The sequence below is a fragment of the Atractosteus spatula genome, chromosome 5 (assembly GCF_055471065.1).
Source record: "Atractosteus spatula isolate fAtrSpa1 chromosome 5, fAtrSpa1.hap1, whole genome shotgun sequence".
NCBI classification, from domain to species: domain Eukaryota; kingdom Metazoa; phylum Chordata; class Actinopteri; order Semionotiformes; family Lepisosteidae; genus Atractosteus; species Atractosteus spatula.
Window position 1 is genome coordinate 51,318,349 of NC_142710.1, and position 13,270 is coordinate 51,331,618.

The following is a 13,270-nucleotide window of genomic DNA, read 5'->3' on the forward strand; positions in this document are numbered from 1 at the left end:
TTAGGAACAGTGTCCTCTATATATTTTAGTAACTAGTTGACATTCAAAAGTAATTGTTATAAATGTTATAAGAATGTGAAAACTTTTAAAGGGAATTACATGATAAACAAGAGATATTTAAACAATTATTTAAATCCTCAGAAGAATGTTTATATATGAGGAAAGCATATGGATAGACTGGTCTCATGGTTCTTAAAATTATCTTGAGGAGTTTAAAATCGGAATCCGGTCATATTTCATGATCACCCTGAAGTGCCCAGACAATGCCATGATTCGATGTAGTAGGACTACTTCAGAGAATCAGTGTTCTCTGTCCAGCAGTGGAGGCTGAACATGTGTACATACAGTAGGACTGGTGCAGGGCACGTTTTCTGGCTAACACTAATGTTTCATTGTTGTGTTTTTTGGCAATTATAAAACAGTAACATTATAAATAAGACAGTCTGCTTGAAAACCTTCTTTAGAGTAGTGTAGGCTATGCATGTCACCATGTCTTCCACGTGTACAGTGTTCAGTAGTAAGTTGACTTGAATGTCAATATGTGAGTCCAAGTTGAACATGAGAAGTGTACAAAAAGTTGATTCCAAGTTATTCTTAATGGTGTTAAGCTCTGATTAACTTTGCAAACAGTAGTGCCAATAATTAATTTTCCTCTTTTCAGAAATGGATTACAGTACATCACAAGTAGTGTGCCAGTCAGTGGCAATGTGCATAGCATTATATAATCTGACACAGACTATTTAAGGACAAGAAATTGAAACTGATTGCAGTGCTGTCAGCAGTAATGTTAACCCAAATCTTTGAACTCTTTATTCAAGAAAACACAAGAATGTGAATTTAGTAAGAAAATTAAAATTGTGCTATGTAATCATACATTCCATTTCTTCTCTCTGCCTGTTTTATGATTTTGTCTCAAAAAGACACTCCACTGATGCTTTTCATTGCACACACTTGTCCACTGAGAGAAGTGGTGTAGATATTAATTGCATCTCTCTTATTCTGATGGGACTGCAAACACTGTAAGGCAAAGCTGAAGTGTATTAGGTTAGATTAAACTATTACAGACTGAATATCCTTTCAAAACTGTTAACAAGGCTTTTGGCATTTCCACTGAGACGTTAACAAATGATCTAGTTTTAAATATCAATTGATTCAAAACCTCTTTTAACCTTATATTGATGTTGATGCTGTAATATGACCTTATTGAAAGGGTAATTCGGTATTTGAGTAAATGCTGCTAACACATTATGAGGTATCAAATCCTTTCACACAGTTGGTGTGGCACCATTATGTAGGTAAATAAAATAAAATCTTATTTAAAAGTAAAAGATTAATTGAATAGTTGCATTCAGGAAATCCACTTGTAGGCTGGGGCTTCCAATAGCTCACTGTCATTGTACAGTATATATGAATAAAATATATTGGCAGGGATAATTTGCAAAGTAATGGTCTCCATTGTTTAAATAATTAATTTGTATTGAAATTCAACTATTGCCGTCATATTCTGGCAAGTGTTTTTAGTACAGAAGTTTTTTTTTATATTCTAATGAAAAGATTGTGGACAATTGGCGTTGATTTTATTTATGATGTTTTCCCTATTCACTTATAGTGCGTCAATCCAAGACTGCAAAAGTATTGGACAGGCAGATAATATTAAAGGTCAGAATCTGTAAATTATACAAAAGGAACCCTTATAAATAAATACAAAAGGCTATGGTATTAGGTGGTTACTTTGCAATAAAGGAAAAATATTGCAGGTCACAGGCAATGTGCTGAAAAGTGAAGCGATATGTACGCTTGTTTTATCCTCCATTTGTCATGTTTAACAAGCATTGTGTTCTGCTGCCTTTGATACTTATTAGACACCCACCTTGTACAGTAAATACATTGATCATACTGTAAATGTACCCTTATTATATAAGGAAAGTTTGTGTGTACGAATGCTAATTAAACTTTGTCCAGTCACGGCACTGGGGGATGGAAATGTCTTATGACTTCTCATTCCACCTTTTTGTACAAACGAATGTGAATTTAGTAAGAAAATTCAAATTGTGCTGTGTCCAGTAATCATACATTCAGGTACATTATAAGAATTAGTTTATAATGCATATATGCAACTGTAACATGCATCCTTCTAAGATACTTTTCTTAAACCCACTCTTGTTGTCAGAATGCACAGTTCCCTCATACTTTCCTCCATTTCGTTTTTTATTGCCTTATCACCTTCACCACGAGGACAGAAAGCAAAAGAGCTTTTTTAGAGCTGATCTCTAGGGCTTTCTTGGAAATGTCATGAATATTGTTCTTTTTAATTGATATGGTGCAGGCATCATGATTTTTCTTCATAGATTAGGCATAAATACCATCTTATTAAATAGGTGGAGAAATGTATTTGTTTAATTTTTAAATCTCTGAACTGACTCTAAAACAGCTTTGACATTATATTATGCAGTAGCGACAGAAAACACAAGCTAAGACAACATCCTGCCAAGCCATTGAAATGCAATTCACATACTATTCAGTAAATGTAAAACACATGCTTCATGGGGGAAATGTTCTAAAAGGAAAGGTTGACAAAAAGGTTACTTTTTAAGATTATTGTCTAGTGAAGGAATAGCAACACAAAATACATATTTTTGTTTTGTATGTGCTTTTTACTTTTCATGTTTTCAGAAGTTCTGTGTGACTGTGAATTCTTTTGTGACACTCTTGAGCAGCTTACTTGCTCATATTTTGCTGTCTGCTAATCTGAGCTTTGAGCAGTTCTGAGTCCTCAGTCCTGTCACTTCTCTGTGGTGTGGTCTGCAGAGGCCTTAAGATCATGTTGAAGACTGATAGAAATAGTGGACCTGGAAATTCGCTCTGTGCCCCTTTGGCACTACATGTTGCACACTTTAAAAATAATGTATTATTAGTCAACTTTGTATTGTGATAATAGGTGTAACTGTAGGAGACCGAAGAGCAGTGCAAACAAAGGAGGAAGCTGACACTGCAACAGTGTGAATCACAGTGGCAAGATGAAAAACACTCAGCAGATAACAATCTAGAATTACTGTATATAATGAAAAGGTAATTGTTAGTGCATTTTTTAAAAAGAAAACAATTTCCACACTGTTTCATGGAATTTTATCTAAAGAATTATGTATTTTCTAGGTTTCATGTTGGTAATTAGACTGTTACAACTCAATTTGGTCCATCAATAATTAAAATTGTCTTCAAATTGTTTCCAGTGCCTTAGTTGCTTAAGGTATTTTGTTCTTGAAGATAGTATTATTTGTATGCATGTGGAGCAATACAATTGGGTGTTTTGTCCTATTATATTTGAAAGGTCGAATTTTCTATTAGTTACAAGCACAGTCTTATTAACATAAATAGACTCAGTCAAGCTGCAAAATAACCTGCACTAAGTGATGAAGTACCAGATTGGAATTTGCATTTATGGCCAATTACGTTATTAACTTTAGACACTGAGAAAATTGTATGAGTTATAGCATCTTACTGTTCACTAGGTTATCTAGAGCAAAGGTTAGTTCAGAAATAAGGCATACAGCACATAGGAGCCAGATTATCTCAAAGTTAATCATTGATGATAGTTGATCGTTATAATTTTATGCTACATTATTTTCATTCTTCTCTTATAACAAGTTTTGATACAAAACGGAAATCTTTGCCAAATCTCTTGATTTTTTTTTGATGAAGCTGCCTAGTGGCAATGAAATAAACTGTGCAACTATCTTTCCAATCTGACTGTACATGCTAGTGACCCTTGTAGGAAATTGAACATTTCAGCTTCAGTATAGCTATTTTAAGCCTGGAGTAAATTCATTTGTATTTGCTTTGTTTTTATTAATTTCATTATAGGGCTTCACCTAATGGGCATTTAAATAATTTGTTAAAGTTGTATATCCCCAAAGTACATGAAGTGAGGGAAGGCAAAGTTCCAAGTATTTTTGGTTTTGGATAGCCTACACAACTATGACAAAGGTTAGCTACACCTACGCAGAAGGTGGCCTATATTTTTGGACGTCTATAAATGCAGAGGAGAACAAAACATCTCTGGGATGGTTTGAATTAAATTTAAAAAAACAACATCAAAGCCTTTTATAAAGTATATACTGTAATACTTATACAGAAGGACGTGACTACTACTGACTACTACTTTCAAAGTGTGGAAACAATAAGTCTACAATTTTTTTTAACCAAATTAGTGCCTTGAAGGTCTCATCTTATTTGTAAATGCAGTATTCTTATTTATAGATATCCTTATATTTTATGCTATTTTATTTGTGAATATAGAAATCACATAAGAATTTTGAAAATGAAAATGAATCATGAAAAATAAGCTTATAGTGTAGTGTTTTGCAATGTACAGTATATTTGAGCATTTTGCAGCACAAACAACAGGGTTTATTTGCATACTTTAAAAATAATGAATACAATCATTCCTATTGACTTCACAGAATGGCACAGACTGGATGACCTTTAGATGCTTTCTCGCATTGCTCCTTGAAAAAAAAGGCAGGCGATTAAATTGCCTTTGTAACAGTTAATGATGAGAGGTTTATGGGCATGTCAGATTGAACAAAAACTATTGTGCACTTATGTGTGTTTTTACCCAGTTACAGTAAGGTTCCCTCATTATGTGCATCTCGTAGTAAAATAACATTTCTTGGAGTACAACTGACAAATGTTGGCAATCATAATCTACTGTTTGCTGAAGCTGAAATAAATAAAATATTTAAATCTTAATATAAAGTTTATGCTGATGAGAGAATACACCAGAAATTCCTTTGACAGATTCAAGTCAATCCGATTTCCTAAGTAGCCTCACTGTACTCCTGTCTCCTTTTCTAATGATCATTGAAACAGAGCCTCTGTTTTGTTCTTTTTCATGTTCTCACACATTCCTCTTATTTCTTTTTGTGCCTAAACAGAGTATCGATAATCATAATACTTTCTGGCCAGTTTCATTTAGTCCTGCTTCATCTCAAACAATCTTTAAGTGCTTTACTCTGTGTAAAGTCATGTTTTATACTGCTCTCATGTCAGAGTGTTGTGAGTCTTTACAAGCTTTACAAGGCAGGGAGGTCTGAAAAATCAAAGTTGCAGACTGCAGAGACAGTATTTAATTTATGCTCATTCTGTATCAAGTGAGAATTTCTTCTGACAAATCTAGTTACATTTGCTTTTTCCTGAAATTTCTGGATATTACTGTCCTTCAGGATCTGAAGCCTTCTCCCGCCTTTCACTGTTAGCAAGTAGTGGCTTGATGATAGACAAAAAAACACTCATGCTGAAAGGCAGCTTTTTTCTTAACCGATTATGTTTTACTACCTGCTTTTGTGAGCAACAGACATGTAATTTAAAGCATACCTTATGGTTGACATTATTTAGTAAAGTTAAATGAGACCTCCGAAGAAGGCTCCACGGCCGAAACGTTGTGTTTTCTTTCTTCTCTTTGCAGCATGGAATAAACCTATTACTTATTATTTAGTAAAGACTGTTGTTCATGCCATTAGACTCCTTAGTGCTATCTTTCCAAATCATTTGCTCACTACAGTATATATTTTAATAATATAATCAGCAGGTGATAATAATGATCTTGTAGTATTTTCAAGTTATATGTCAATATTTATCTTATGCTTTAAGATGCATCAAATTATAGTGGATAAAAATGGCCTTTACAGCTCACATATCTTGTGGTTGGAAAAAATGCATTTAATTGACCAAAAACCTATAGGAAATGAGTCTTGGTGAGGAATGTCATCCAGAATGTCAGTGGTAACAAGTTTTTAGACACCCCAATAGTCTGACTGTTTTTTCACAAGGGATATCTTTGATATAACAGATTAAGGTGTTTCAACATGATACAAGGTCCTTGCACTTTTCAATAAATATAATACATAATATATATGATATAAAATAAATATAATAGCATGCAATATAATCAGTGCATGATAAATATGGTAGAGAGACAGTGTGGTCTTAGTACTTTCTGATGGGACAAAGGGAGGATGGATGGTCTGAAAAATAGCTTGAATACTTGCATTTCAAGTGGGCCTGACCTTTCTGTGAATTGGTACAGTAACATGCTCTCTTATCGCTGTCACTCTGATGCAAGGGATTCTAAGATCCCTGGGAGTCACTGTAGTAGAATGGAGATATTGGATAGAGAGGAGAATCGTGGGGGTGTGGCAGCTCTGTATTTCCCAGTGGTACAGTATGCAGTGGCAGCAGGTGAGGTGAGGTACATGTTGGTAATACAATAGGATGAAAACCATGAATACCCTCTCTGTAATTAGATCTGAAATTTTTTGCGATGGGGTAATATGCTTGCATGTGGTCCAGAGTTCATTTTGTGATTCTTTTTGGTCTGTGATGCTTGTAGATGACTTATATTAATGCACCAACCGGAAATGCAGCCACTTTAGTATTACAGTATATTGAAACTGTTAGCATGGGGGTGCAGGCATGTTTGTACAGTGTCATTCTAAAGTATTCAGAGCCTTGCACAGATTTTACTTTTTTTACTTGTAAAGCTTGCAGTCATTCTTTAAAGCAGGCTTTATTATTTGTTATATTCACACTTACTTCAGTACATTCAATCAAAAAACAGAAAGAAATAATTAAAATGGACTGAACTCTACTGAAGAAATATTCAAGCCCTTTGCTGTGGCAAAGCCTAATTTAGATGTGCAAAAATAACAATAACAAGCCAACACAGTCAGTTGAGAGACTGAGTGACTTCTGTCCATATGCAGTTATAGTTCACATGATTTCAGAATAAATTAATATATAGTGAATTTCAAGGAAAGAAAAACGTCCATGAAGTCCAAGGACTCACAGATAAAGTTGTATAAAGGCACAGATCAGTGGAAGGGTATAAAAACATTTCAAAGACACCTACTGTAGTATCTCTTGGATCATGATGAAGTCAACCATTAAGAAGCGGAAGCCACCTATTATACACACTGCTTACATCAGGCTGTCACTCCAAACTAAGCAGCCAAGCAAGGAGGGAACTGGTTAAGTAGACCACGTTTAGGTGGCCGAAATGGAAGAACATACAGTATCCATAGAGGAAAAGCTGCTACAGACTTAAAACTGGGGAAACAATCTTCTTACAACAGTACAGTGATCCAAAGCATAAGGTCAAATTACTGTGGCTTAAGAATAAGAAAGGGTGTCCTTGGATAGCCCAGTTGAAGTCCTGACCTGAAACTTATTGTGAATCTGAAGAAATATGTGAAAACATATGCAAGATGCATATGTTTGGATGCATTCAGCCAAATGCACCATTTTGTAATTTCACAAAATAGAACACCATAGGAATGATCTATATAGTTTTGCAAGACACTATATTTTAACATCTTATTATGTTACCATTGGCACTCCACATACTGTATCACTGAATTATCCCATTGTTTGTACAGGTCATCACTCCCAGACAAAGGCTGTGATCAGTTCTTGCAGTGTCTTTTAACAGAGTTTCAGTGGCAGAATCCTCCTTCAGTCATACACCCATTTGCTTCTTTGTGTAGATGACTGGAATGCATTCTGTGTTAATTTACTTGGCCTCGAAAAAAAAAGGTGTGGTAGAGAAGGCAGGGGTATTTTATTAAATAAAATACAAAGGCCTTGTAATTAGGAGGCTCTGAGTCATGACAGAATATTTGAATTCCCTATAGTCTACACTACTGACGCTAACCAGGCAACCATAATTTGTTTTCTGGGTCTTAGTTCCTCTCTGAATGACAACAGTTGCCCCTGTTGGGCCTTTTAATTTTCTAAGAACCTATCTGTTCTTCATCTCAGACTCTTTTTTCCATCTCTTCTCCATTGATTTGCTTTTTATCTTGGCAGTTCAATAGCATCCAAAGCATGAGCATTTCAGTATTACATTATGTATTATGTACAGTATGTGATGTTACCTGTATATAGATGCATAAAGGATATAAATCCAAACAATATACTGTATACTATACTTTTTACAAATAATGTACTGAAATCCACGCTGTATGTTGTTCGTCTCTTAGATGGTTTATTTTACTCCCTATTGTTTAATCAGCATTTTGGAATTATTTAATTATACATTGATGCTTGTTGATTTGAAATCTCAGAATCTAAACATTTTCTTTATCAAAACAAGATTGCTGAAACCATTTACTGTCATTACAGTTACAAGACACTTTCAAAGTTACAGGGCCTAATAATATCTTTGGGAGTGAATTTGTCTAGACTATATAGATGAACAGATTTATTTTTAAAATAAAAGAATCTTCACTGAATAAAAAAAGGGGTCAGGACTTGGGAGGTTTGTAGTCTGTAGTGTCTGAAAAGTTTCCAAATTACAAGCAGACATCATGACTGTAACTTTCTTCAAAGCCACAGGTACACTATTTGCAGTTTTCTGTTAAGTACTGTGTGTTAGGTAACTTTGAAAGTATTTGTCTATTCACTTTTTCAAGGAGAGTAAATACCTTATTATTGTGTTTTTAATACATAAATGGAAAATTACCTTGCAGCATTCTAAGCACATCTCAGAGATGTTCTCTTATGTAAAGTATTGATGTAAAGTTAAGTACTTTCTCTACATACTGTTCAGTTTTTTATTTCTATGTGCTGGTCAAGCCCAACAAATGTGCAAAGTGTGTATAACTGCAGGACTTACAGTACATACCCTAGTGAAACAGTTAAGTAAATAACCTAGTATCATCAATTTAACACTTTCCAGGGATTCAACAAATATTTAATAACACTGTTGAGGGTACTACATACTGTAGTGTTGTAGACTGTTAAATTTATGCTTGAGTCATATTCTAATCTCAAACAATAACAGTTAAATTCAGCATTTGAAATATAAACGGTAAATACAGTCCATTTTGATGCATGGTGTTACATAATTCAGAGCTTTGTGAGATAGCATTAAGGGCTTTATCTGCACTTGCAGACATGCACAATTGCCTAAGAAGCTATAAGTGTCTAAGTGCTTATACAGTACATATACATGTCCTTGCTTTTATAAAAGCCAATATACACTGTGTGTCCTAAATCTTTACCTTTGATCATGGAGTGTGGAGAGTTTTTCTGAGATTAGTTGCAGTCTTTTGGATTGACCATGCCTCACTTCATTAAAATTACTTCATAAGCTTACCTCTTAACCATGCGTTTTTAATGTCCCAGTACAAATCCCAGGCTAAGTCTTATTGTTAACACATTCAGCAGAGTGATGTATTGCTACATGAAACCATTCACACAGAATTTACCAAATAACACACCACGATTTTCTGGATTGGTACTAAAATTGAAGGGTATTGAGCCAAAATGAAAACCAGTGCAATAAAAGCAATAACTGCACAAATACAGATTGCATGTTTAAAGGATGACACCTTTTTTTTTGCTGGAAGGGTTTAACTAAACAGTCAATTGCTTCAAAGTTCTGACTCTAGAAACTAACAAACAGCTTTGCCATTCATTTTTTTCAAAGACCTCAAAGGTTCAGTTTATTGATATGAATAAGCATATCATATAAGGGAAGATATTAAGCTAGTGGCTTAAATGCATACATAGCCTTGGGACTCAAAATTTTAAGATGAAATTGATTTTTTTTCTGTGGCCTGAGGCTACAAGAAGTACTGTATAAGCACACTGTAGTCTTTTATGTTTGTGCTCTGATTTAATGAAAATATTCTTAGTACCTTAAAAATGAACAAAAGACATGTGACTTTAGGACTAAAACACTTTATTTTTTAAGACATGGTAAAACATATTTGTTTTTGCTGCTAGTATTTAGAAAGTACTGAACCATTCTTTCCATGATATATTTTAACAAAAGCAAAATGACTTATAACTTGGTCCTATTCTAAAACTGAATAACTGAAGAAAAACTTAATTCTGTCTTATATTTTAGTTTTATATCTGTCTTGGATATTTTAATGCAAAATGCTCATGTTCATACCATCATTCAAATTTATCTTACATTAATACTGGGTCACTGAGGCTGGACAGGCAAGAAGCTATGGGTTTACATACTGTACAGCTGTGACTCAGTTTGAGTGTCTCTGCGTTTGCATGCTTATCAGTGATGATATGAGTCAGCCCTCTGCCTGCCCTTTTTCCTCAACATGGGAAAGTGTGGACTTTGGCCATCTGAGCAAGGCCATCTCTCGTGTGATCCATGTGCGTTGTCTTCCTCACTCAAAGTATACAGTATCTACTGTAGTGGCACTGTATTACAATGTACCAAAATGTGAATATGGAACAGAGTTTTGGACAGTAGGAAGATTTGACAAGATAGAAAAACGTGACTTTGTCTGTGTCCTGGCACCGATTTTCCATAGTGACAAACCTCATGGAAATTTCATTTATGTAATGGAAATGAATATGTTCACCTACTCACTTAGTAGAAACTTACAGTAGTTTTACTTACTGGGTACTTGGAGATGTATTTAAGTTCTAAAATTCTCTGTACTACTGTACTTAAAGGTATTTTGTCTTACCAGTCATTTTTTCTCTTTCCCTCTCCTCCATATCTCTTTTTGTACAGATTAAAGGCCGAAAAAGGTACGAAAAAGGATTCCATGCACTTGTGATTGGATGTGAGCCTATTTTGACCCCAGAAACCGAAAATGATGTTGCTATGGAAACTGCTGCTACTGCAATCATTCACAGGGTGCCTTGCAGGTAAAGTGTCTTATTAACAACTTTTGATGCAAGTATGCCAAAGCTTTCTTTGTGAGGTTTGTATCCTTATTCATATGTATTGAGGACAGGTTGAATGCAATAGTATGCAGAACAGAAGTAACCCAAATACAAAGCAAGGATGCACTCAAAGCACATAAAATGTCTATTCCTTTTGGAGAAAAAAAAGAATAACATGACACACTATTTTTTTCGTTTTTGTTTCATATGGAAGAGTTTGTATCTAAATATTTTGCCTTGAGTTTTCCAACAAGACTGTTTGCTGAAATAGGAAGTTTACATTGCAAATTACCTTAGTTTTCTTATTGTCCATGCTCCCTTTTTAAGGGTTACATAATTGGGGAAACTTGCTGCATTTGGAATTTGATTTTGTTAATACAGAACTATGTTTCTTACATTAAAGCAATTTGAATTCTTTAATGTTTTGATCCAGACATTTGATATAGCACAGAATGTTTTAATTAAATGCTCTCAAGCCTCTGTTGTCGCTTATTGTTTGTTTTAAATAATGAAATATTTCTACTGTTCTCCTGTTGTGGTACCATAATACTGTAAGTATATTGCTATATAACTTTATTGTAAAATTTTACTGCCTTATTGCTGGTATTGGTATACTTAAACTTGTCTATCAAGGTGGACTATAATGCATAATTTGCCTTCTCCAAGCAAAAGTCAGCCATTCCTGTCCAGGGTAATGAAAGCATCCTTGTCCCTTACTTAAAGACAGGGATGTCATCCTCCTCTTCATCCTCTCTCATGAGAGCCTGGAGAAGATTGCTTAAGAAAAAAAAGTTTAGTTTTTTATTTCTAGTTTAAGCTCTTATTTTGTTTTTAACAGCACTGCTGTGCTTGCTGTGGAATAGAGGAACCATTTTTTGTTTTGTAAAAACTCAAGAGATAATTAAGAGGCAGTCACTTAGCCCTTCCTGATTATTTGGTTACTTATTATATTATTAAATGAAGCAGTCAAATGATCTGAGAGCCACAACTGAAAAACTGTTTCTAGGTTATAAAGCAGAGAGATAAATGGTAGACTCCACATGATGTTTCTTATTGATTATGAAAATGTACTTTAATATATTAGGATATACAGAAATTCATGCTAAAATAACCATATTTTAATACATTACTGAAATACAGAAATCAGGTCCTTTTAAAAAAAAATCACTCATGTTTAATATTTGAAAAGGAAACTTACATTGATCTAATGACTGAAGGTTGTTCACTTATCAAGTCGACATTAATCTTTGAAATGATAATTTCATGTTACAAAGTCCCATATGGTTTTAATATTTCAGAAGTATTACCCTCTAACCCTGTACTGAAAATAACTGGGGGCCAATGTTGCCAAAAAGGATCCTTATGCCAATATTTTAGCACCGTGAACTGTTTTAAAATAGAAAATCCACTGACCTCTCAAAATGAGCAACGTTCCGGTGCTACATGTATATGGAGAGTCATCCTGAATCTAAAAGAAGTAAATTAGGACTCAAGGGAAGAGAATATATTTTTGTTTTTTTAAATATATATTTAAGACTTAATTAGCTTAAGTAGTAGACACTATGATGCCTGTAACATGTACTTATTTTGATTTTTGAATTTGTTCTTAAGACCCATTTTCTTCATACATGCATTTATCCATTTTCTAATCACTTTATCCAGTACAGGGATACAGGTGTGCCGCATCTTATCCAAGCAAGCAGTGGGTGCAAGGCAGTGGGTGCAACCCCTGGGCACAGAGAAACACAGACACGCACACACTCACACCAGGGACAATATTATTGCCAGCAGCCATATCGTGCTGCAGCTCACAAGTGGCAACCCACTGAAGCTCAGCAGGTGAGAGACTGGTCATTACCTGGATGGGAGACCTCCTTGGAAGAACTAAGGTTGCTCCTGGAAGGTTGCTGGAGCGCCCAGCAGGGGATGCTCATCCTGCAATCTGTGTGGGTCCTCATGCCCCAGTATAGTGACGGGGACAATATACTGTAAAAAGGCGCCGTCTTTCGGATGAGATGTGAAGCTTAGGTCCTGACACTCTGTAGTCATTAAAAATCCCATGGCTTTTCTCGAAAAGATTAGAGTGTTACGCTGGCAATTTGGCTTAAATGTCCCATTGGGCTTTACCAATCATGGACACCTAATAATCCCCATCTATAAATTGGCTTCATAACTCTTTTCTCCTCCCCACTCATTGCAGCTATGGCTGCCGTTGCATCATCCAGGTGGGACTACACATTGGTGGTGGTGGAGGGGAGTCCCCATTACCTGTAAAGTGGAGAGTGTAGAGTGGAGTGGAAAAAAGTTATATAAGTGTAAGGAATTATTATTATTATTTTTCCCAGATGCCAATTAATATACTAACATGTCTTTGGACTATAGGAGGAAACTGGAGTACCTTGCAAAAACTCATGCAAACACAGGGAGAACATACAAAGTTTATGAAGATCTCATCCCAGGTCCAATATTGAGCCCAGCGCTGCAAGACAGCATTACAAACCATTGTGCCAACCCCATTTTCTTTGTATGTAATTTATTTGATAAAGCAAATCTGGCTAATGTATTATAT